Raw genomic sequence first — 27,570 nt, forward strand, 5'->3', positions numbered from 1 at the left:
GTGAAGGCATGTGGTATGTACGTGCATGTGCACAGGAAAGATATGCTACACATGCATGTACACACACATGGGAAAGAACCATCTGATGTACACATGTGTTTGCTTATGTATTGAAGACGTGATGTATATATTTATACGTTTATATACAAAACACACATGATACACATACATGTTTGAATGTACAAGGGAAGATCCATACGATGTACTCACGTTTGTGTGCATGTGAAAGATACAACTGATGTACATGTATGTTTGTGTGCAGATAGAAGATATGTGTTATACAGATACGTTGATGTATAAGACACATGTAATGTGTATATATGTTTGTACACACATGGGAGACACATATACTCATGTTTGTATACATGTGATGTGTTTCCATGTTTGTATGCATGTGGAAGCACTTAGAACAAATACACCAAGAGGTTCTCAGTGATCATTTCTAGATGATTGAAATTGTAGCTGTTTGATATGGTTCATTTGCTCATCTGTATTTTTGATGTTTCTCGAATGCGCATGTAATTTCTTTTGTAATAAGAGTTACCAATACACAAAAGTCCATTTCAAAAGCACTGCACATTTCATGGGTTCAATATCTTCCACAATTAGGGACATGTGTTTGGTTTTAACTGAGAACTAGGCACACTGTCACAGTACAACGGCCAAAACCTTGAAGAGCTGGGCCATGGGAATTTTTTTATTAAGCCCCCTTCTAAAAAACAATTAAGTTCATTGTGAATAAATGAAAGCATTTATTCAGGGCATATTGAATTTAAAAGTTGAGGGGAATTTTAAACATGACATTAAAAAGAGAGTGTTTGGCTACTCAAACACCTTCCTCACTTTCCTGACCCCCTCTTTGAGAGTCTGATATAACAATAATTAAGTTCCAATCCTTGAGTTGGGGAAGGGGGGCACCTGTAGGGGAAATAGGTTTAAAAGGTTAAAAACAATTACAAAATCTGCAATTAATTTTGCACCAACCTAATATTATTGTCCAGTTGATATCAGGTCTCTGTTTTAATTAAACTGCTCAACATTTCATATGTCTCTGTTTAATTTCAGCTTTTGTTTTTGTCAGTAGTTTATTGTTTGTCTCTCTTTTGCAAAAAGTTGTCTAACTTTTTAAAAATTTGGTTTATTACCGAATGGTAGCCACGTGCATTGTAAATTCAATTGAGGTGAATCCTCAAACAGTAGGCTGGCTGATAAAAATTTTCAAAGATGTATAGTTTTTGTCATTTTTAACAGAATTTGGTGCTACTTGATACATGCAGAGGTTATAAAAATGAGTGATTTCACTGAGTGAGATATACAATCTACAGGGAGGATGGCTACCTATAATTAGAAAGAAAAGGAAAGGGAGAGAATTCCTGATAGAGAGCAGTGCTGGGATTTCCCTGCCCCTCCTCATTTGCTGTGGCCCTTTGGAGGGCTGTCCCGGCAGATGCATCCCTCCTACGGTGACAATAAGCCAGCACCCGTGGCATGTATTGCTGACAATGGATGATGCTGTAATAGCTTTAGAGCTCTGGATCATCCAGAGTGTAATCACGCCAAGGACAGAACCTGAGATGTAGAATTTTCACGTCTTTGAGAGAAAAATAGCTACACAGCAAAACTGAACCTCTGGAATAGCAAGGTGTTTCATAACAGGATTGTACTGTATTTTTCAATTACTGTTTTCTGTCTGCCAGACAAATGGGAGAATCCCATCCGGTCACCCCAACGTCACCCACACCCTTGAAGCTGAGAATCCCAGAGATTTGCTTTCCTGATCAAAGGAGTGTGTCCCATGATGTAACAATGTACTTTACTACAAGCACTCCATCCAGGGACCGGGTATCTGCATAAATCAGCAACTAACAGAGCCTGCTCTTGAGGCAGCAACTTCTCTGAAGGTAAGTAGATTGCACGGGATGGAGCCAGCCAGGGTGTCCAGGGCCCAGCTAGGGGAGCTTCCCCTCCTCACAGAAGCTCAAGGGCAAAAAAGACCGCAGGACCAGTCAGTGTGAACCATGAACCCAGCCTCAGAAGGCTGATGGGATATTAGTGGCTTCCATGAAAATCAAATAAAGGGAGTACATCTCACACCTCTTGGTAATTTACCAAGAAAGCTATTGTTTCTTGAGTGCTTACCTCTGCTCCAGACACTGCACTAATCACATTAAATCCTTCCTCCTGTGGGATAGATGTCATTACCCTCATTTTGCAGATGTGTAAACTGAGACTCAGAGAAGCCACCTACCTTGCCCAAGGCCACACAACTAATAAATGGTAAAGCCAGGATTCAAGCTTGGTCTGTCTGACTTAAAATGTTTGCACCCATGTTTGCACACACAGTGTTGTAAGAAGACCAGGACATTTTTGAAGTCAAGTGAAATGAGTTTAATTGAAAAGAATACATGTAAGTACAGACACTTTTCAGGCCCCATGAGAAATGCATTTCACAGACTGAGTTCTTGGCACTTTTTCACGTTTGCAGCTGAGTTTTAATTCTTCTGTTTCTCTTGAATTTGCAGAGTAGCTGTAATGCCTAATTGTATGTGTCCACTTGGCTAGGCCATGATGCCTAATAGTTTGGTCAAACACCAGTCTAGATGTCGCTGTGAAGGTATTGTTTAGACTTGGTTAACATTTACATCAAGTAGACTGAGTAAAGCAGGTTACCTTACATACATAACATGGGTCGGGCTCATCCAATAAGTTGAAAGCTTTAAAAGAAAGGAATGAAGTTCTCTGAGGAAGAGGGAATTCTGTCTCTAGACTGCAACTTAGAAATTCTGCCTGAGTTTCCAGCCTGCCCTGCAGGTTTTGAACTTATGATTGTAACGTCAACTCTTACCTGAATTCCCAGGCTGCAAGCCTGCCCTGTGGAATTCATACTTGCAGCCCCTACAGTCATGTGAGCTAGGTTTTTAAAAATCTCTCTTTCTGTCTCTTGCTCTGTGTGAATGTGCATTATTGTAATGATCATTATATATTACTGTAATTACATTGTATTTTGTATTGTATTATATTGGACATTATTGTAATAATATATGTATTATTGGTTCTGTTTCTCTAGAGAACCCTGACTAATACAGTAGCAAAAAAGACACATGGGACTACCTTTAATGGATCTTTCTTTAAAGATGAAGGAAGTCACATAAGAACAGAGTTGCCAATTTTTACACCGTTTGCAGTTCCCATCAATGTGTAGGATCTAATATATCATTACAGCTCCTTCTGACCTAGAAGTTTCCATCATTTTCTCTGCCCAGCATGCTCACAAGAGATTCTCGTCTTCCAGCAAACACATCTCACTTTGGCAGAGTTTCTACCCGTGGCAGGATCTTTTCTGCAAGTAATACATGTGTTGTTCCCCATATTTTCCCTTCCTTCCTATTCCAAGCTGGAAGCCAGAAAGCAGGAGTGTCTTGCTTATCTGGTCTTCTGTAGAAGTGTTAGTCTCTGGAAGGGGTCTTCGGGCGGACAGGGACAGGAGGGTCTTGCTGCTGTCCAATGCAAAGTGGACGAGGTGTGCCGGTCCTGTGAGCAGTGAACTGGCAGTGAGCACCCTGCCTTATGCCTCAGCCTTCACCATCCTTGCAGGAGGCGCGACACTGGCACCTAATTTCCACACCTTGGCAAGGAGTGCAGCCCACAATGGCAGGGAGAAAGCAGAGGCCTTGGAGTCAGCAGGCACAATGCAGAGAGACCCGGAGCATGTCAGAGGCGGCCAGAGAGGACGGTGACGGAGGGGAGGAGGTCCTCGTGACCGCAGAAGCGCCCAGGACCTCTCATAACCCTCACTGTAAGCATGGATGTCCAGGAAGACGTAAGGGGTCAGAGTGGGATTGGTGTCAATTGAAAGCATGTATCTGTTCTTTATATGTATAGCTACACACCCACATACATATACATGCATAATACATCATACACACATGTGTAATATATAATAATAGTCTGGCTTCCAGGGCGTAGTAGGCTAAGATTCATGTCTACTGCATTGGCACGGGTAGTGGGAGCACAAGAACAGAAGGCTGCAGAAGTGTGATTAGTGATACTTTTCACATAATTTTCTTTGGATTTATCTATATTTTAAACTTTTTAAATTTCCTAAAATAAATACATATTATTTTATGATTTAACTAATATTTTAAACATTTTTATTTTTATGTACAATGTAAAAAGATCCTTCTAGCAAAATTTAGAGAAAGAAACAGAATTCTAAGTGGTATATTCAGTGTAAGAACTACTTTTTTTAAAACAAAGCAAAATAAGACTTCCTCCATCCAAAACAAACAGACACAAAGCCCATATAACTATTTATAGAGTAGAGGTTAAAAAAAGATAAAAATGATATTACTATCATCTTTAGGATTATTTTTTATTTTTCTCTAGTTCTCTGAAATTTCAAAAAAAAATTTAATGAGTGTGTATAATTTTTTAAAAGGCAAAACTTTGCAGGGAATTTAATTTTTTTAATAGTTCCTGGATATAAATACTATGCCACAAATAAGTTTTAAAACATCTTGTATCTCTGGCTAACTCTTTTCTGTTTGGACTGGAAATCTTTGGAAAGTAGAATTTGTCATTTCTATCTGACTTTTCCTAATTGAAAATTTAGTAAGTAGACGTTCTCTTTAAGGCCCTTCCTCCTCCAACAGGCACACACACACACTCACTCACTCACACACTCATACACTATTACTCACACACATACTCATATGCACATGCCATACTTACAGCCTGACCAGAATACACTGGGAGGGGTTGCTGAGGGCAGGGGACTCGGACCTTTGCAGGTAGGATTACACCTCTAGGGTTCCTCAACACAAAGTTTAATTTAGAGGGGTTTGGGGCCATGAATAACCACATGTGGGCCCTGGAGTACAGAGTTCCTGAGGGCCAGCGAGTGGTTCTGAAAGAGATCGCATGTGGGACAGGACATGGATTCTAAAAGCCCTGGAGCCTGCCAGGTAGGTGGTCCTGTGACCAGGCTCACTCACTTCCCCAGTACACATCACCAGTACCACCCGTGTGTGGGCATGCTGTGATGTGGAAAAAGTGAGGAAGCCCTGTTGTTGCCCCGTTACCCCTTTACCTGCACTCCGGCTGGTCTGTCCGGCATGGGCTTTGGTTCTGGGAGAAGCTCTGTGTTTCCCCCGGTCTGTTGTAGCCAATGGGGTTCAGGCCACCTGAGGCTTTTCTGTTACAGCCACTGGCTGTGGACACCTCACTCTGTGCTTGTGCTGGAAGAGCCAGGGGAGGCAAGGACAGTGGGTGACTGGTTTTGGCTTTCTATGGTCAAATGACGCTCTTCATTTCTTCCTGCAAATCCGGCCGGCCCAGGTTCCCTGCGCCTGGTGAATTTACTTCAGGCTTTCTTGCAGAGCAAGTCTGCTGGAGACCAACATTTAACTTTGTCTGCAAATGTGTTTCGTTTCCAATTTTATAAGATCAATTCACTAGAAATAAAATCCTAGGTCTTTCAGCATTTTAAAGACGTTAATCTTTTACTTTCTGGCCTCTATTGTTTTTATGAAAAGTCAATTAACATTTATGTTATTGTTCCCTGTATAAAATGTGTCTTTTTCCCTCCCTCTAGCTGCTTTTAAGATTTTCTCTTTATCTTTGGTGTTCAGCAGTTTCACCCTGAATGTGCCTAAGTGTGATACTGTTTTTGTATTTATACTGATTTGTTTGGGCCTATTGATTGATGCTCCAACAACTTTGGAAAAATTTCCTTCTATTATGTCTTCAAATATTTATTCTACATCATTCTATCTCGCCTCTCCTTCTGAGACTTCAATGACCTGTAATTTAGATCACTTCATATTGTTCCACAGATCTTGTACACTCAGTCTATTTTTCTTTTCAGTCTGGATAATTTCTGCGCAGGGCACTGTAAAGTCACTGGGTTAGAACTCAGGCCCAGATTGGCAGTGCAAGGGTGGCAGCAGCAGCAAAAAGCTGCAGGGAGCATGCCTACAGGAGAGAGGAGGGACTCCGTATGGGGACAAGATGGCCTTGAAGTGGGAGGCCGAAATGTCTATCCATCTGCAGATCCACCTTGGTGACATCCGCACAGATACTCACTCTCTGGCCTGAATATCAGCAGACAGGCAATAATCTTTGTCAATAAATTGTTACAAAATGAAAGCATGGACACACATGGACATTACAGTCAACTGTATCAGGGAGTTAATTCTGCAACTTCCCTCCAGGAATATGCTAGGGCAACCTGATCCTGAATCAAGTGCTAATGTAGAATATTAGCAGGTACCTGGTACAGCTTAAACACGCAGCCCACCAGACTTCCCACCGTGATCTGCTCTCATTTGCCTTCTGCTTTTGCTTCTGGTTATTTCCCCTTATCCCATCTTATGTTTTCCAGCTGTATGACATGCCATACTTTTTAAAAAGTACGGTGACCTCTCAGGCTGGCAGCTTTTCGATTTTCAGTTCGGGTCACCCCTAGAGCACGGGAAACTGGGGTAAATTCTCCTCGAGCCTTCACATTGGGAGCCCTCATAGCAGGCTGTGCTGCGCAGTGTGGGAAGGGGGGGAGCCATGGGCCAGAGTAAGAGAAGGGGGCTACTTGATGAAAGAACCTTAAAGACAGCACAAGGTCACATACTTGACCCTGGCCCAGTTGCTCTTCTGCCAACACATCCACTCCCCCATCCCCACCCCGACCCTCCATTCTCTCATTTTCTTCTTTAAAGTCACTTTTAATGTTTATTTGAGCCCATTTAGGTGGAGATGTCTGGCAAAATCCCACTCATCGTCCAAAGCCAGATTGGATGCCACCCCTTTGTTCCCCAGGTCCCACTAGACACTCCCTGTTGAGATCCCACAACACGTGTACTTTCCTCAGTGCCTAACACAATACCGCAGCAGGATAGGAAACTCCAACAGTTTTCAAAGAGGAACTTAACTACTTATAGGTGCCCTGCTCTCTTTCACATCTAAGAAAGGTTTGGAATGGATGCTTTCTGCCTTTAGCCAAAGGGGAACCAGTGTTCAGTTCCTTGCCATGATGTTTTGTTCTTATGAAAGAACAGTACGGGAGAAGGAAGACTTCTTCAAGTTAAAAGGAAGTTAAAAAAAGAAAAAGAAGATTTACAGGGACAAAAATGTTTTGCAAAAAATAAGAATAAAACGTTTTTTGAAAGTGGATTTTTTGGCGGGGGGGTATTATTTTAATACAAAATTAAGACAAGAGTGAAAAGATGTTAGTGGAAGACATATGGGAGGAAGAGAGTAGAGGAAGTGGCCAAAGATGGAACCTTTGTGCTCGAGATGTCCTCTTCACCCCAACCAAAAGCATGGCCTGGTCCACCCAGCCTGGCCCTCAGACCCCAAGACACTCATCTGGGCTGTCTCCTGTGATGGAACCACGGACAGCTCCCAAAGATTCTCTTGCCCCAAGCCTGGTACCAGAGCAGCCTAGCGCTTGTGGGAGGTACATGTGAAACATGTGTTAATTCCTGGCTCCTTGCTGAGCCTTTCCTCAGGTTGGTGCCTCAAATTTCCTGTGCCCAGGCACCGAGCTGCACAGTGCTTCTCTCTGAGAATGAGGAGTAGAGGTGTTAAACCAGCGGCAGTTAACTAATTTTCCAACTACCAATGAACAGAGTCTCTTCCTGTTCAAGCCTTGAAGTATTGCCTAGTCTCTGCTGATTACCCTTATGCACACAGTCCCCTTGCAATGCTCCATTCCTTGCATCTCCAAGACCATCCAATGGTCACGATGGTCAGGGGAAATAAGCTGAGCCACTTCAAGACGCCTTGACCAGGTAAGATGATCAGGGACATCATCATTACATAGGGAGAGTCCTTCGAGGGTGGAGATTGTGTTTTATCTGATTTCTCCAGCACCAACATGGTACCTGAAAGAGCAGGTGTGCAATAATGAGGACAAATGAGAGAGAGGAACCAAAGGATTGGAGGGAATTTAGGAGCTGGGAACGAGGAAAGCATTGTTCTGGGCGCAATGCCCACAGGTTTGGGATAGCGGCATTTTTTGCTTGTTTATGTAAACAGAACACCTGTGCTCCTTGCTTCCACCAGTGGCTTTTCCTTTGTTTCCTCCAGTGCACTAACCAGGACGGAAACTCTCCCATCCCTAGGGTGTACCAAGGAGATGGAGCCATACATCTTCATGCAGGCGTTAGGTACAGGTCCTAGCATCATTTCATTCCACTCACCTTTGCCTGAAACAAGCTCCCAATTCATCCTCATCCTTGTACCTGGAGCAGCAAGGCAAGTCATAGTCATTGTAATACTGCCATGTAAACACTTTAACCAGGGAAGATGGAAGGTCCGGTTTTGAATCTCCAGGATGCAGAAGATTATACACAAGTGATGATTCATCCTGTGTGTCAGCCTGACCAGAGAAACTGCTTTGCCTGCTCCCTGACCCAGGAGGCCTCCAGGAGGGAGGGCTGCTTTTACAAATGCTCTCTTAAAGGCAGAGTGTCCATTTGTTCCTGAAGTTAAGCAGTTTGCTTGGAGACTATTGATTCAGTCTTGATTCTTTCTCTTGATCATGAGATACCTTAAAAAATTCCTCTTACTGTTAGACTTAGACAGTTTGTTCTGTGAGGGCTGGGATCATGTCAGTCTTGGTCAATATTAAATCCTGAATACCAACCACATAGTAGGCACCAGAATAGAAGAAATCTTAGTGTTGCAGAAAAATTCTAAGTTTCATTAAACACACCAGAAAATGGCATGGATTTACCAAGCGATTCAGTGAAAGGGATTGAATCTACAATTTATGGGACTAAGAACAGAGCCTTCTTTTCTTGTTTCCAGCTGCCTGGACTGGAGTTTTAGAATCCTCCCTGCCTGAGCCAGCCCATTCCAAGTCTTGTATTTGCAACAGTTAAGTTTTTCACACCTAGAATATGCTACTACAAGCATCACAGGTAATTAAACTTAAGACTAGGAAAGAGTTCTCTTCATCATGAGAGACTGACTGATGAGGCAATGAAGAGAGTATATGACATACACTAAAATAATGGACTTTTACGTGTCCATAGCACCTTGCATCTGAGGATTTCAAAGTGCTTCTTTAATTTTAATCATATTTTTATAATGAAATTTCATATTACAGATGGAGAACCAGACCTTTGCAACTGGCTGTTCCACAGACAATTCACATGCAATATTCTGCTGACAAAAGTTACTATCTTTTTCCAAAACCTCTTCCTTTCTCTGGATTCCTCTTCTGGATAAATGGCACCTTTATCTACCTTGTCCCAAAGACTGAAATCTAGATATCATTCTAGACTTCCAGCCCTCCCTCACCTCTCTTATTGAGTCCATCCCCCAAATGTCTCTTCCCCAAGCCCTTACTGCCCTCACTGTGCTTTGGCCCAGAGTGTTGGTTCTCACTAGTGCCCCCTCACCTGGACCACGGCCAATCTTCTAACTGGTACTCTTATCACCTCTCTCAACCTACTCTGTTCCAGCTTCCACTCTGGTCCTTGGATATCTTCCTAAAAGGCAAATGTGATCCCTCCTTCAGCTTAAAATCCTTCAAAAATTCTCTATTCTTTTATGAATAAATTAAAACTTCTTATCATGCCACATATGATTTGTCTCTGCCTACTTCATTTTCATCTGCTACCATAGCATTCCTCAGCTGCTCCCCTACAACAGACACATGCAAGCATGAACACACATGTGTGCACACACGCTCACACACACGTTTACACCACAAGCTGCAAATCCATAATTCTCTACACTTTCCATGCTGTTTCCTACCCCCACAGCATTGTACTCATCATTCCCCTGTTTCTTTCTCTATGGAGAACTGCTACTAATCTTGTAGGAAGCAGCTCAAGTGATACTTTGTGAAGCCTCTTGTGTTGCCAGGAAAAAATGGATCATTTTCTTTTGTGCCATCCATATAACTTCTGCTTGTTTCAGTTCCACTGCTTCCACTCTGTGGCAATGATTGGGCTGGAACTACAGTCTTCACTAGACTGAGTGTCCTTTGAGGGCAAAGCCCGAGTCATTCATCTTTATATTCCAGCACCTATGTAATTCCTGGCAACAACAGGGGCTCCATAGATGTCTAATGGCGTCAGTGGATCAACAAATGATTGAGTGAGTCCCTTCTAAAACTAGGATAAAGGAAGATTAAATACCTCACTCCAACAACAGAGACAAAAGGGGTGGAGTACAGCCAGGAATGATAAACTACACCTGAGTCTAGCCTATTCAGATTATGATTGAAGGGTGAAAATTTTGTTTTTATGTAACTACTTCAAACCAATACCCTGTAGGACTTATACTAAAACCTGATAATTTCTGGAAATGAGGGTATCGGAAGAGGAAGGTGTCAGGATAATCCCATGAGTCACTGGGGCTCTAGAGAATCTTTTGACAAAGCAAGTTGCCAAAATATTTATACATTCATAAACTATTGTTGTCACACAACAGCCTAGCAGACTGTCCCCCCATATCTTTCCCTGTGGAAAGAAAAGTCTGTGAGACTGCCTTTTTGGGACTTTGCTTATCTCAATGTTTTACACCTCATGTCTCTCTGTCTGGTCCCCAAAAGATGGTTTGCAGCCAAAGACGGGTAAGATATCTCACCTGAGATACAACCCAAGCCAGGTGGAACCAAGTGGGGACCCCCCAATGAGCTGCATTAGAAAAATATGGAAGGGGCCTTGCCTCACCTTGCCCCTGCCTGGGAAAAGCCGTTGCTGACTCTGGCTTTCACCTCTCACCTGATTGTGAGAGAAGTCATGAGAGCGATAAAGATCAGCTCTCTCCACTTATCTTTATAGAACTGTTACAAGGTGAGAGACTTACCCCCCAGAGAGGTGTATATCTCACCTAAGTCATTGTCATGCAGGGTGGCATGCGGGGTCTCTGCTCCCGCTCCCCACATAAGAACACAGGACATGGTGAGCCAAAAAGGAACACCCACGGAATCATAAATAGGGGAATCATACCACTATATTCTCGCTGGCAGCTGGGTTGGAGACACAGGAAGCAGGAGCCACACTGTCCACAACCTGCTGTCCACTTCTCTGCAATCTGCAACCCGCACTCCGCCGTGCTAACTGCAATCTGCGCTTGCCAGCCACCATCTTCTTGCTAAGCCCCATTTTTTCTGCTAGCAAAGCCATGGCAGTTATCTTAGTGGCCAATGGAACACTGGTTACAGCTGACGGCCAACTAGCCACAGCTGATGGCCATCAATCACAGTTGATGGCCATTTACTACCTGAGCCAGCACCTCTCTTTGTGAGGCCAAGAGCCTGGAAACTGCTTTCTGGGGCTCTGTCCCCACACTCCACCCCTACAGGGTCTCGCCTCACAATCTACATGACAAGCGTCTTCCGCGAGGGGCCCTGTGCGAGGAGCCTGGAGGTGAATGCAATATTCTGGACACAGCCAGCCTCTCTGGGCACAACCAGGGCTTCTCAGGGCACCACCAGTACTTCTGGGCACAGCCAGACTTCCTGGATTTCTCAGGGTACCATCAGTCTCCCCGGGCACAGCCAGGGCCTCTCAGGGCAGTGCCACTCTTTCTGGACACAGCCAGACTTCCTGCGAACAGCAGGGCTCTCAGGGCACTGCCACTCTCTCTGGGCACAGCCAGATTTCCTGGACTCAGTCAGGGCTCTCAGGGCACTGCCACTCTCTCTGGGCTCAGCCAGATTTCCTGGACTCAGCCAGGGCTCTCAGGGCACTGCCACTCTCTCTGGGCCTCTCAGGACACTGTCAGGGTTTCTCACATTTTCTCAATGACGACCAGTCAAGACACAAAAGCAAACATCCGCTAGTCCCACTACATGGTGGTACGTTCCCAAGCAAACAGTCAAGCGGTCCATTAAATTAGGGATGGAAGGCAATTCCCCATAGTCCATAGTCATTCGCCAGGGCTGTCCTGGGGGTGAGGGTCGACCTTGACCTCACCTGCATCTCCCAAGGAGGACTCAGCAAGCGTTTCCTCCTGGGACTATAAGTCCTGCATCCGGGCTGCCTCAGCAAGCACTTTCCAGACCACAGGGTCGCAAAGGCCTTCGCTTTCTCCGGCTTATGCTGGTTGGGGAACCGTCCATGTCTTTCCACCCCTCCATTGGGATCCAGCTCTCCCGCAGCTGCTCCTCCTGCACTAGTGAATTCTACCAAACCTTCAAAGAGGATCTAACACCAATGATGTTCAAACTCTTCCAAAAAATTGAAGAAGAGACAGTACTCCCTAACTCATTTTTTGAGGCCAGCATTACCCTGATACCAAAACCTGGTAAGGACAACACAAAAAAAGAAAACTACAGACCAATATCTCTGATGAATATAGATGCTAAAATCCTAAACAAAATTCTAGAAAATTGAATACAACAATGCATTAAAAAGATTATTCATCACGACCAAGTGGGGTTCATCCCTGGGGCACAAGGATGGTTCAACATTCGCAAATCCATCAATGTGATACATCACATAAACAAAATAAAGGACAAAAATCATATGATTTTATCAATTGATGCAGAAAAACCATTTGACTAGATACAACATCCATTTATGATTAAAACACTTAATAAAGTTGGTATAGAAGGAAAATACCTCAACATAATAAAGGCCATATACGACAAGCCCTCAGCTAATCTCATAATTAATGCTGAAAAACTGAAGCCCTTTGCTCTACGTTCAGGAACATGACAGGGCTGTCCCCTATCACCTCTGCTTTTCAACATAGTGTTGGAAGTCCTCGCCAGATCCATCAGGCAAGAGAAAGAAATAGAAGGCATCCAAATTGAGAATGAAGAAGTTAAATTGTCACTCTTTGCAGATGACATGATGGTACATATAGAAAACCCTAAAGACTCCACCAAAAAGTTATTAGAAACAGTCAACGAATACAGTAAAGTTGCTGGCTACAAAATCAACGTACAAAAGTCCATTGCATTCCTATATACTGACAATGAAATCTCAGAAAAAGAAATACAACAAACAATTCCCTTTGCAATTGCAGCAAAAAGAATAAAATAACTAGGAATAAACTTAACCAAGCATGTGAAGGATCTATATGCTGAAAAACATAAGACATTTTTGAAAGAAATTGAAGAAGACACAAAGAAATAGAAAGACGTTCTGTGCTCATGGATTGGAAGAATCAGCATAGTTAAAATGGCCATATTACCCAAAGCCATATACAGATTTAATGCAATCCCCATCAAAAACCCAATGGCATTTTTTAAAGAAATAGAACAAAAAATCATCAGATTTGTTTGGAACCACAAAAGACCCCGAATAGCGAAAGCAATCTTAAGAGAAAAGAACAATGCTGGAGGTATCACACTCCCTGACTTTAGCTTGTACTACAGGGCTACAATAATCAAAACAACATGGTATTGGCAGAAAAACAGACACATAGACCCATGGAATAGAATTGAGAACTAAGAAATAAAGCCACATAAATATGGACAGATGATTTTTGACAAAGAAGCTAAAAACATACAATGGAGGAAAGACAGCCTCTTCAATAAATGGTGCTGGGAGAACTGGATAGCCACGTGCAAAAGAATGAAACTGGACTGCAATCTGTCACCATGTACCAAAATTAATTCAAAATGGATCAAAGACTTAAGCATAAGCCCTGACACAATAACCTGCATAGAAGAAAACATAGGTACTGAATGGGAGAAGATTTTTGCAAACAGTGCCTCCGATAAGGGGCTAATAGCCAAAATATACAAGGAACTCATGAAACTCAACAACAAAAAAACAAACCACCCAATTGAAAAATGGGCAGAGGACTTGAAGAGACATTTCTTCAAAGAGGACTTACAAATGGCAAATAGACATATGGAAAAATGCTCAACATCACTAATCATCAGAGAAACACAAATAAAAACCACAATGAGATATCACCTCACCCCAGTCAGAATGGCTATCATCAACAAGACAAATAGTAACAAGTGTTGGAGAGGCTGTGGAGAAAAAGGAACCCTCATACACTGTTGGTGGGCATGCAGACTGGTACAGCCGTTATGGAAGGCAGTGTGGAGGTTCCTCAGAAAATTACGAATAGAATTACCATATGACCCAGCAATCCCTCTCCTGGGTATCTACCCTAAAAATTTGAAAACATTTATACATAAAGACACGTATTCTCCAATGTTCATTGCAGCTTTGTTAACGGTGGCCAAGACATGGAAACAACCCAAATGTCCTTCGATAGATGAATGGATAAAGAAGTTGTGGTATATATACACAATGGAATACTATTCGGCAGTAAGAAAAGATGATATAGGAGCATTTGTGACAACATGGATGGATCTTGAGATTATAATTCTAAGTGAAATAAGTCAGACAGAAAAAGTAGAGAACCCTATGATTTCACTGATATGTGGTATATACACCAAAAACAAAAGAACAAGACAAACAAATGAGAAACAAAATCTCATAGACACAGACAATAGTTTAGTGGTTACCAGAGGGTTAGGGGGTGGGAGGAAGGCGATGAGAGTAAGGGGGATCAATTATATGGTGATGGAAGGAGAACTGACTCTGGGTGGTGAACACACAATGGGATTTATAGATGATGTAATACACAATTGTACACCTGATATCTATGTAAGTTCACTAACAATTGTCACCCCAATAAATTTAAAAAAAGAAAAAAGTAAATCAGAGAATCCATTTGTCAAGGGACTAAGAATAATTGAACAAACATCTATATTTTACCTTTATTCTGATTTTCCTTTAATTTCATCTTTGTTTGTGATTTTATAAATATTGTTTTACCGTAAAAAAAAAGTGCAATAATGATGATAACAATGATGAGCAGAAATGCGCCTTATTGAAGTGTTTCTTTCCCACATGAACAGTTCTCTTATATGGTAAGTTCGTTATACGTCAAGTTCCCTATTAGCTTCTACTTTTTAAGGGAGAAGAAAAGAGAAAAATTGCTTATTGATCTTTGTCATTTTAATTGGAAGACAGAGTTCCAGGATTCTTGCCCTTAAACAACCAAAAATCACATGAGCCTTTCCTTTAAATGTCATAATGGCATTTAGCCTGACAGCTTTCTTATTATTATACACAAAAAGATTCTATAACCAAACCTGTCAAAAATTTCTAACGGAGGGGCTGGGGGCTTGCAAACTTGGAGTCAATATCGCAGCCTTGTGTTATGATTTTGAAGCTCTCAGTGAGTTAAGGAGGGAAAAGTCAGCATGGGTGTTCTCTGACCCTGCAGACCTTTGGGTCTTCCTCCCAGCATGTTCTGACAGAGGAAAGAGCAAGGCTAATACAGGAGGGGCATTGGAGGCACAATCTCAAGTGATTGCATTGGGGAGGATCCTAGATTCTTCTTCTGTATCTGTTGGTTCAGAGACAGGACAAGGGACAGTTCAGCAAGAGAGCTTCCCAGGGGCATCAGTCCATAACAAATATGGAGACATCACTGGGATAAATTGGAATTCTGTTGCCAGTTAAACTCAGCTTTCTTAAATAAATAAAACAGAAATTTAAAAAAAAATGTTTAAGAACCAAAAAAAAAATAAATAAAAATAAAAAAAAAAACATATGTACATGGAATAAAAAAAAAAAATCTCAGCTTTCTTTGTTCATTCCTTACATAATCGTGATAAGGACATTGGGTCCACTTCTACTGAAGAAGATGGTGCCAGAGCAAAGGAGATACACCAACAGACCATGAAGTAAATGTTCCTTTAGTGTAGGTGAAGTACACACCTTTCTCACCCACGGACAGCTACACCAGTCACATGGCACAAGCGCTCTCTTGGCTAGACACCTGGTCTCCCGGGGCCTCCCACTGCCGTGATGGCGCCTAGGTTGTATCGGAATTGATTGTTCTGGGAGGGTTGGCCTGATCAGTCAAGAAGCAATCTTTTGTTTCTTTTCCAGAGGTTTTAGACCCTCTGACTCTTCCTGAGCCCCAGGATCTGTGCCTGCCTGCCTGCCTTCCTAGTGCAGGTATCCTGAACAGTTCCCTGAGGGTGACTGACTCAGGCCCTCTCCCCACCTCCCTCCCCCCCCTCCCCTGTGCACAGGAGCGGCAGCACTTTGTCACAAGTCAGTAGCCACGGGATCTGTCTGTTGAGTAATTAGGTGAAACTACAAGCCCAGCCTTGACTCTGAGATGAGGCGACTGAGAGTTACTGAAAGTCAACAGTCAGAATCAACTAAAATTTTGTAAACAATGAAGGCACAGCATAGTGCTTCTTATTGGGAATGTGTGATTTATTATTATGCACATTTTAAGCAGTTTAATTTCTTTATAGTTGCCAATAGATTGTGAAGTCTGGAAAATCACATCTAATGAATGCATGTAATAAAGCCCTTATTTTGGGCATAAATAAAAAATGATATATAACATTTATTTGTAAAAATTGCCACCTCTGCCAAATAAATGATGGATTGTTATTTAAAGAACATTGTCTTGAAAGGGGTCCAGGTTATTCTCAGGATGCCCATACCTCTTCGACCTGCCCTAGGGTTGGAGATGGGGGGTGGATTCCTCATCATTTGGGGAAAAGCTGTCCATGTCTCAGCACCCCTTTAGAAGTGATGGACATTTCTCTTTCTGCTACTTGGTCGGTTGGGGCAAGAAGGGCAGCAGAGCCCCCAACTCAAGGAAGGACTTCAAAGGTGGGGTCTTTCTCTAACTTCCCAGGGGAGTCCAGTTTCACAAAAAAATATGGGGCGGAGGGTTGAGCGTGTGGGGCCACCCTCTTCATGATTGAGAAACTATGATAAACACCTGGGTCCGGCTCCCTGCTTCCCAGGCAAGGCCAGCAATAATTTTAGGGTGTGTCAGCATCACTTTCATGGCTGTCTCTGTAAGAGCTGATAGCACTGTGAAGAGATTTTCATTCTAAAACATACATACTCACTTCTGGGATAGGGCTCAATTTGCAAGGTAATATTCCCAGTCTCATGTGTTCACCCTCCTCAAGCAGTAAGTGGGAAATATGAAGAGCCCCTTCTCCCTTAGAGAAAATGCCTAAGACAGAGTTCACTCGAGCAGTTACGGCCAGCGCCATGGGCCAGGGAAAACCAGCTGGAGAGCATCTCTGTCGTGCTTAGGGAAACAGGTCCTCAGTAAACTCAATGTGGATCCTCCAACTGTGGCAAGGGTGTCCCACACATCAGCCACGGCTGCCACCATGTCACTGTCCAAGACAGCAGGGTGCTGTTCGACATCTCAGTGCTTGCCCACAGGACTGAGAGTAGGTTTGGTCTCATATACTGATTGTCACCGATTGTTGGTGACTCCCTGGAGGGCTATGTTGACAAAGTTATAATCTGAAGGCCTCAGCCTAGCTGGAGACAGGCCATGACTGACAGTGACATCCGCCACAAGTGGAGGTGGTGGTTTCGATGATATTCCTACTTTATTTGTATCGCCAGCATGAAGACAGTTCCCTTTCTTTAACTCCCTATCCACTTAATTCAAGACTGAGGAACATTTAGGTCAATTTGATTGACAGCTCAGGAAGAGCAAAAGGGAAATAAACACAATTGCATACGACTAAGTAAGCTGGCTCACAGATTGGAAAGCCATGACCTGTTCTGCAGGTCCAACAGGGCCTGCTTTACCTCTGTTTGAGCTGGCTTCCAGGTTGTGAGTGTCACTGTAGCAATCCTGGAGAGACTCTGGGCTCCCTCTTGGCCAAAATGCGCCTCCCACCTGTGGAACCAGGTAAAGAGACCACTCTCTGTATAGTTTATTCACTTTAGAGGGAACCACATGTATAGGAGGGGTGTGGAAAATGATTGTGCCATATGACCCATAGCAGGTGGAAGTGGCAGGTGGAGACTGAGAGCCTGGGCACCTGGGCCGACTTTCCATCAATGGGCTGCCTGAGATTCCAGTCCTCTCACTTCGAGTCTCTAACTCAGCTCACAACCAAACCGGTAGGAATATAGGGCAGCCAGGTAAATAGAAACTGTGGCAATAGGAAGAAGGATAGGAAAGTTAATTTATAGAGTTTTTTTTCACACTGGGCACAATGCTACATTATTTCACAGGCATTATTTTATTTAATTCTTACTAGAATTGTATGAGATAGTGTATTAGTCTGTAATACCATTAGTCTGTTGCCATAACAAGTACCCCAGACTGGATGGCTTAAACAACAGAAACTTATTTTCTCACAGTTCTGGAGGCCGGAAGTCCAAGATCAGGTGCTGGCAGATTGGTTCCTTGGAGGCCTCTCTCCTTGGCTTGCACAAGGACTCCCTGAGTCTTTACATGGTCTTCCCTTTGTGCATGACTGTGTCTTAATATTCTTCCTTTTGAGGACACCAGTCCTATTGGATTAAGGCCCATCTATAATGACCTAATTTAAACTTAATCATCTCTTTAAAGACCCTATCTCCAGTCATATTCTAAGGTATGGGGGGCTAGGATTTCAACAAATGAATTTGGTGGGGGGGACATAATTCAGTCCATAACAGGTAGGTAGGATATTCCCATTTTACAGAACACGGGGTCCACATCAGTAAGTAGCTGTACTCTATCTAAATGTAAAGTTCATGTTCTCTCCAGTACAGTACTCTGCCTCTCTATGCCCAACGTTTTCTAATAGGAAATTGGAGCTTACATCGGCACAACTCTGCCCCTGACTCTGTCACAGTTTTGGCATCAAACCATTACCAGAAGGTCAAGAGAGTCTAGAAAGATATAAGTGCTGATCAAGTTAAAGCACATTTAACTTGACATAATGACAGAAAATTGTCATTAATTTTTCTGCCTGAGGGAGAAGAGTAAAGAGGAGGAGGAGTGCGGGGCAATGAAGTGAAGGCTGCTCATTTGGTGTGCAGTAGGAAAACAAGAGAGAGAAACAACACAGAGCCACTTTCCAAATTGTCATCTCTGTGCTTCCCAAGTCCTTTCACACACACACACACACACACACACACACACACACACACACACTGTCCCACCCCTGAACACTTTGTTCACTTTTTCTAAGCATCAGAGCTCAGGTGAAATGTCATGTTCTCTTTGAATGGCTTCTTCTGAATGTCCTGGTTCACACTTTATTGAGCATATTTTGTTTTGTTTGTCTAGTATAGTCTCCCTCCCTGTCTTTGTCTGGGAACTCTTCCCACTGAAGTTCAACTCTATGGTTCTCATGAGAGCTGCCACTTTCTTAAATAACTCCTCTCCCATCATGGTTCATTTGTCCGAGAGTGGCCACCTGGTCCAGGCTGGTCCAACCCAGGATCTTCCGGTTGGCACCGGCTGCTGAGCTGTGATGGTAGGAGCAGTGCCATCAGTGGCCAAGCTTCTTGCTGTATGGAGGAACCAGTCTGCCGAGGGAATTAACCTGACTCTCAGAGAGGGGTTGCAAGGGCCCCAGGGTGAGGAGAAAACTTTGGTTGATAGTCAAGGATCCCAGTTGTTCCTGAGACCTGAGTTCTCGGCAGGATGCTAAAATTATAAGGAGGTTTGGCTGCTACAGCTAAAGCTCGATTGCTTTGCATTGAGAGAGCCCCTCGGCATTAGTGCTTTGAGGAGGAAGTCTCCTGACATCTTCAGTTAGCTGCCATCTTTCTGACACACTGTCTGCCTCAGGAAAACATTACCCATGAAAGCATGGGCTCCACGTCACGCTTGTCACCCTTCAGTGCAGACCTTACCTTGAATCTTTTACAATATCTGGGTTGTCAACTTCCTGAAGCTTAGACTTTATTTAGTTTAGTTTATTTATTTAATACTTAATATTTAATTATTTAATATTATAAATTTAACTATTTAATATAATAATATAATTAAATGTATAATACTGAACATTTATTAAATATTTACAGTCTAGTTTTATTTGTTTATTTAAAAGTCTAAATAAAATAAGGACCAGTTGTGCTGTTCGTGGTTGCACAAAGACAAAGGACTGTGCTCTGCAGGTGGGGAGACAGGCTTAGCGTGTGACATCAGCATCCCAGAAAACATAACTCGTGCTCGGCGTAGCTACCCTAACTGCCAGGTTTCTACACGAAAGACATGTAGGCAGACGCTGGGCAGAGTCTCTGGATCTGCTCATGTGGCCCATGTTCTCGATAACAACTTTCTTCATCCTTAGTGGGAATGTCCCCTGAGCACCACATATCCAGTTGTCTCTAAACAACATCCTGATGGAAGAGAATATGAAGTCTACATATTCAAATGTTGAAAACTGAAATGAGTGAGGTTTTTCTCCTCTGGAAAAGGCCCAAAACTCTACACAATATGACTCTTAAATATAGTTATTTTTCACCACCACATAATAGAGGTGAGGCTTCCCCTAGTAAAAGTATGGAAGTCTAAACATCTAGTGACCTCTCAATGAAATTAAAGCTCCAATATGATGGCCAGTGAGGTACCTGTAGGCCCCCCGAAAAGCATTCAAGTGTTCAAGAGCCCTTTCTATTCTGTAGCCATGACTAATCTAAGCCTCTTCTAACTTCCTACCTTCCTGACTAAAGCAATTGGGTTTCTAACTGGGTTTCATCATCTCTCGCTGAGGTGAACTCAGAAGAATTAGGTTCTTTCCAGTTTGGGCACAAGACATATTTACTGGTCTGGTTGTTTTTATTGTCATCTGTTTTCAAAGACATTTAAGTGCATAAACAAATCCAAACTTATAGCCATTCTGAAAAGAACTTCACACAGGTAGGCAAAGCGCCAGACCCTGATCAGGAGGTAAGTGGTTCCTGCAAACCTCCTCATTCTATTCCTCTCCTGCCCCAGACCAAACAGCTTTCCCTTAGTGCCTCCAAGCCTCGGACAGTGTGGCTCTGTCACCTCCAGGTCAGCAGCTGTGTCTGCAGCACAGTCTCTGTAAAAAAGATGTTGCACACTGGAATCCGGAATATGCATATGCGCCCACATGCGCACGCACACACATACACACACACACACACACACTCACACTTATACACACAACATAACTAAAAGTGCAATGTGTCCTGATATTTCCTATTTTATTTTGCCCACATCTCAGCCTTTATCTAAAGCTGCTCACAACCTACTAACCCAATTTTATGAGCCACTAATGGGTCACAATCCACAGTTTAAAAAACATGATTTAGGTCCTACTAGGATCATCAGATAGAATTGAGTCTGAACCATTCCCTAAAATCATGAGCTCTAGGATTTCCTGGTCTCTACACACAAAAATGTCTCTCACCCTCTCGATCAGACCTTGTTCTGTCCTGGGCAGTTGAATTTTTTGTTGTTTTTTTTTGTTTCCAGTAAATCTGATACAAGTTGGCCTATTTATGCCTTCTTTGGGGTTCCCCTGGGTTCTTTCCTCCCCACATGCCATCACCTGCTTTGGCCTACACTTTCTGACAGCTTCTTGTCTTTCTTTAATCATTGCCTCCCACTCGGGACACACCTCCACACAGCTCTGAGACCCGTGCAAAATGGCTGCATGTCACTCAGTCCTCATTTAAAACCCGAATTCCCAAAATTCGTATTTGGATAGAGAGTTCTGCTTTTCCCACAATAAAATTTTAATGCACATATGTCATTTCTCCATCCACTATAGAATTTATTGAAATTATATATAGAAATTTAAAAATAATAATATGTGGTCTCCTGCTTTGTTCTTGAATGGCTGACGAAGGCTGTGATGAATCCTTTTAAAAATGGGTCCTCCTATTGTCTTGATCCAATGCTTTGAAACTCACTTTCTCCTGTGAGAAATTGGACTTCTTGTGCATTGCTGGTGGGAATGTAAAATGGTGCGGCTGCTGTGGAAAACTGTATGACAGTCTCTCAAAAAAGTTAAACATAGAGTTACTGCATAATCCAGCAATTCCACATGTGGGTGCATATCCAAAATGGTTGAAGGTAAGTACTAGAACAGATATTTGCACAGCCATGTTCATAGCAGCATTGTTCACGAAATCCCAAAGGTGGAAGTAACCCAGGTGTCCATCAACAGATAAATGGATCAACAAGATATAGTGTATACACACAATGGAATATGATTCAGCCTTTACAGGGAAGGGGATTCTGACACATGCTACAACATGAAGGAACCTTGAGGACAGTATTCTCAGTGAAATAAGCCAGTCACAAAAAGACAAATACTGGATGATACCACTTGTATGAGGGCCCCAGAGGAGACAAATTCATAGAGACAGAAAGTAAAATGGTGCTCGCCAGAGGCTGTGGGTGGTGGAAAATGGGGACTTAATGTTTAGTGGGCACAGAGTTTCAGTTTTGCAAAATAAAAAGAGTTTTGTGGATGGGTGGTGGTGATGGTTGCACAACAATGTGAATGTACTTAATTTTGCTAAACTGTATGCTATGTGTATTTTACCGAAATTAACTAAAGAACTTTTTAAAATCCTCTTGGAGGAGGGGCAAGCACAACTGGAGAGGGAGAAACATAACCCAAAGGGTCCTATCTTCAGTGCCATTAAAATCTCCTATTCTATCTTGGTATTTATGCAAAATTTGTTTTCTTCCCCATAAAGCATCTGTTTGTTGCAGTATAATAATATTTTAGTTGTTTATTTTGCTAACTCCATGTAGAAATGGTTCCAGTCAAATGTGCCCAGCCAAAACACAACTTAAGCAGCAGGAACATTTTATTGTTTCACACAAAAAGAAGCCCTGAGGTAGGTAGATTTCCAAACGCTATTCCAGCAGTTAAAAGCCATCTTCAAGGGCCTAAGATGCACTTTCCAATTGGCCCTACTTGAGGTCCAGCTTTGTCCTCAAGCTGGTATCCTCAGGGTTGCAAGACGGTAGTTGCAGTTTCAAGCATCATAATCACTCCTTACAAATGTTTATCAGCAATATATGACCTTGTTTGTTACTTTAATCTTTTCTTAAAAGCTGAGAAAATTTTCCAGAAGTAACTCACTGGCCTTGCCCTCCTCTCTCATGGGCCAGTCTGGAGCCACAGTTGCAAAGGCAATAGCATACCAAAATGGGCTTGTTCTAACCAGGCCCCCACCCCTACCAATACCATGACTGACTGACTCTGTTCCAGACACACCCACCACCGTAGTTGGTTTATTTTCAGCAGGGATCCCCATCATCATGACTGACTTAACCTGGTCAGTACTTTCCCTTCCCCAGACTTCTCTGTGAAGAAGAGACTAGACACTTGAACTAGCTGTAGTTCTGTGACAAAGGAGACAGGCCATGGGGATTTTCAAGAGGGGACAAAAAGACTTGAGCTTCAAAACTTCACATTGCAGATACTTGGAGGTTTCACTTTGCTCAATCTTCTCAGTCAGTTTCCTCAGCTATAAAGGAGAGTGATGCTGCCTGTAGTGTGTCCTTTCCAGGCTGCAGTTTGGGGTCAGGTGAAGAATACAACATAAGGATTCTTCCCATAGGGACAAAAGTGGTGTTCTTATCTATACGGTGGTCCTTCGACTACAGATTCTCCTGGGATAATTCTTTAAATTCAGATTCAGTCTCTCACTGCAGGGAGTCTGACAAAATAGCTCCTATTTCAATTGTTTAAGTCTTTAAAGTTCTGACAGTTAATATGGCCAAGCCACTGTGCAGCTCCCCGTTCAAATGGGGGTAATGAGGGAGCTGAGTTTCTACTTCAACTTCCAGAAAGACGCAGAGAAAGATGGAATTGTTTTCATAGCAGAGCAGGTGTCTGAATAAAAACGTATCTCACAAGGCACTTTGTGTGTCCAATATTTGAGGAAGAGGTCAGAGTTGACTATTGGTGATGTTGAGATCATGGTGATATTTTATAATATTGATGTGGAAAGTCTATGTTTTGCTGGCAGGGTTTCTTTTCCAATTGTGTCTCTCCTGCATCTGATTTAAAAACAGACAGAAAAGGACTATATCGAGCTGCCTTGAAAACAGATTCGATTTAAAACCCCATGATTTGGAGAATTTCCTCAACAGTTAGATGGACTTCTCTACACCTTTTGAAGACGTTAAGATGCTGGACCTGATGTTCGAAGTTTAGCACCAGGTGTGAGTTTCAAAGGCCAAAGGGCTTACTCAGTTCTTCCAGCTGCAGACAGTGCCACATTACGATTGCTCCGCTGATGATCCCTTCCCTGTGTCCACCGATTTCCTCATCATCCTCTGTTCTGTCCCAGTCCTTCCGTTCCTTCTGCAACATCGCACACACATATTTTTAATTAAAAAAAAAATGGGTTCTCAAAATCCTCTGGGTCATTTATGAAAAGTGAAGACTCTTGGCCTCACCAGCAAAGTTGCAGGAAATCTGGGCTTGAACAAGAGTCTAGTTGTTGTTGCTATTATTATTATTATTATTATTATTATTATTATTATTATTATTACTTTTAGGATTTTTTTTATTATTTTTTAAAATTGTGGTAAAACAGACATAACAAAAATTTTACCATTTTAACTGTTTTTATAATTATAGTACACAGTTCTGTGACATTAAGTACATTCATACCGTTGCACAACTGTCACCACCATTCATCTCTAGAACTTTTCCATCTTTCCAAAGTGAAACTCTGTTCCCATTGAACACTAACTCCCTATCCCCCCATCTCCCAGCTCCTCGCAGCCACCATTTTACTTTCTGTCTCTGTGAATTTGACTAGTCTAGGTACCTCATATCAGTGGAATCATCCAGTATTTGTCCTTTTGTGTGGTTGTTGCACTGAGCTTAATGCCCTTAAGGTTCCTCCACGTTTTAGCATGTCAGAATTCCCTTCCTTTTTAAGGCTGAATACTATTCCACTGAATGAATACACCACATTTTGTTTCTCTGTTCATCTGTGGGTGGACAGACACTTGGGTTGCTTCCACCTCTTGGCTCTGGTGAACAGGCAACTGGATTTTTAACAGGCGCTTCAGGGACTCCAGTAACATTTACGGGAGAGAAGCCCTGGAATGGCAGGGAAATGACGGGGCTTAAGTGTTTGGAGATCCATTCAATGTGAACTGGAATGGTGTTTAGTAGTTTTAAAAACTGTGTGTGTTCCCTGTAACTACTCCCACCCCTGCCATCACCTCCCCATTCAGGCATCCCTGGTGTTCTTCTCTACCCACTGCACGTGCCGTAGGGTTGTCAGAACAGGAATGCCAGAGCAAAAATAGAGTCAAAGACCCAGTATCTGAATTTCAAGACAGGTCTTAAAACCTATAATAGACCCAGTATCTGAATTTCAAGACAGGTCTTAAAACCTATAATAGAGGCAATAGTTTAAGGCCAGTGGTCAGGGGGGAGCCTTTCTGAATTGCAAGAGGCTGGGCTTCTTTCTTTTCAAAAGGCCAGACTCAGAGGGTCAAGGGCATTAATTTAATACTGTAAGTGATTTGGGAAGATTAGATGTAGAGATAGATTTCCCCATTACACCCACCCACCCTAGACTGGGCACAAATCACTTTGGCTGGATGGGTGAGGATGGGAGGCAGTGGGCAGGCGTGGGTTGGGAGGAGGATTTAGAACTAGTCAACAGTGCTGGTTGGGACAGGGGTCGTGCTCTCTGTCCCCTTGTGCCCAGCTTTGGGGCAGGGGAACTAGAAAACCCCCAAATACACTGGGGACTCAGAGCAAAGGTTACACCTCACTTCTGTTTGCCTGGGGAGGCTGGAAACCCAGCAGAGGTCCCCTATCGGCCTGGTGGAGTCAGAACAGAAATGGTGGCATGGCCTATTCAGGGAGGCTCAAGACATCCAGAGTGTCTGGTGGTTCCAGAGAAAATGGAGGGGCACCCAAAACACCCCCTAGTGAATGGCTTGGGAGTAGGAAAAGAAGAGCTGGAGAACCCTCTTCAGTTCTCCAAGTGACTTGGAGAACCCTCAAGGTCAGGGTGAGGGGAAGTAGGGTGTCCTGTAAGGGCCAATGACTGGACCCCAGGTGTGGAGCTTGAGTGTCTCAGAGATGCCAACAGGACAGAATGCCCGTGGTTGACCTGGTGGAGTGTGTGGAGATTGGTGGCTGCCAGCATGGACAGAGGCCTTGGTGATGTGTAAAGCCCCCCAAAAGCCACCCAGCCCTAGTGATAAGGGGAGGGGCAAGTCCTGAATAACTGAAAAGATGGATTTACTTAAATTTACCCTGAATTGATGAAGATTTACTTTTTGAAAGGTAGAAATTAAGTTGATAGAGGAAAATTTAGGTCTTCCATCACCTCCATCTCCTCCTCCCCTTTCTTCTTTACCATAACTTGTGGCCTTTGAAGACTACGTGCTCACATGTGACTCAGATTATTCATCTGAATTATGTGGATTAAAACACATGATCAGTTTTTTTTTATTCAGGGGGTTGTGAAAATCACAAGAAAGCCCAAAAAATGTTAAAAAAAAAAATCACATTTCCTTCCCAGTATTTAAATTCTGGGATCCAAGTTAAACCTTTTTGAGAATGATTGTTCTGCTTGGTTATTAATTACATGATATTGACTCCCTGATGAGCTATTTCTTCCTTTATTTTCAAGATGCTGTGGGCCCGATTGTGTGACCCTGTCCCACTACTTCCACTAAGGAACATATATTAATTAGTCTGCTATGGCTGCCATAACAAAGTACCATAGGCTTAAACAATAGACATTATTCCTCTCAGTTCTAGAGGCTGGAAGTCCAAGATCAAGGTATTGGCAGGATTGGTTTCTCCTTGGCTTGTAGGTGGCCATTTTATCCCTGTGTGTTCACATGGTCTTCCCTCTGTGTGTGTCTCAGAAGTCTATTAGGACTTCAACATATGAATCTGGGGAGATACAATTCAGCCCATAACTGGTGCCACGTGTAAGTTGAGACTGTTAGTGAAGAGTCACTTTCCTGCTCCAAGTCTAAACTGTATCCTGGGTTGGGCATCCTCTGGGAGCTTGTTAGAGATGCAGAACCCCACCCCAGACCTGATGAATCAGAATCAGCATTTTAATAAGGTCCCCAGATGATTCACACATAATTAAAATTTAAGACGCACTGATTTAAACAACTTTCCCACATAGGAGCCCTCAGGAGTCACAATTCCACACTAGCAAAGCGATACTTAAATCAGCCTTGTGGGAACCCAGCCAGGATTGGGCTGTGATGGATGGTCTCTACTGTTGAAGGTGTGGTGGGAATGCCTGTGCTGAGCAAAGCTCACTGCGGGCACCCCAAACTCTTGGCGGGAGTGGGGAGGAGTCACAGCCTGGAAGCTGTGAGAAGGGGCATGGTGCAGGAAGCTTAGGATGACAAAATAGGGTTGCCAGATTTAGAAAATAAGAACACAGGTAATACTTGGGACATACTTATACTAAAAATGTTTTTGCTATTTATCTGAAATTCAGATTTAACTGGGCCCTACAACAGAAGCCCTACCTCCTGCAGTCAATGCTGACCCTCCTTTATGTTTCCTATCCTGGCCCTCCCACCAGCCATGCTGCCTCTGCCCTGCAACCGGCTATAAAAATGCACAAAAAATAGGAGTATGAAAGGTGTAGGAAACAGAGTAGTGGCCCTGGGGACACTGGGATGTCAGTGCTTGCCCTCTATCTTGCTGCTCTGGTACAAACTCCACTACCACCAGGCAAGTGTGGAGGACCTGGTCCCCAGTTGCCCCGCTTCTTTCCATCCTGGGGCTGCCTCTGACCTGCCTCAGCATTGACATGTAGCCTGACTCCCACCTCAAAGCAC

Source organism: Rhinolophus hipposideros, assembly GCF_964194185.1.
Source record: "Rhinolophus hipposideros genome assembly, chromosome: 8".
Classification (NCBI taxonomy): Eukaryota; Metazoa; Chordata; class Mammalia; order Chiroptera; family Rhinolophidae; genus Rhinolophus; species Rhinolophus hipposideros.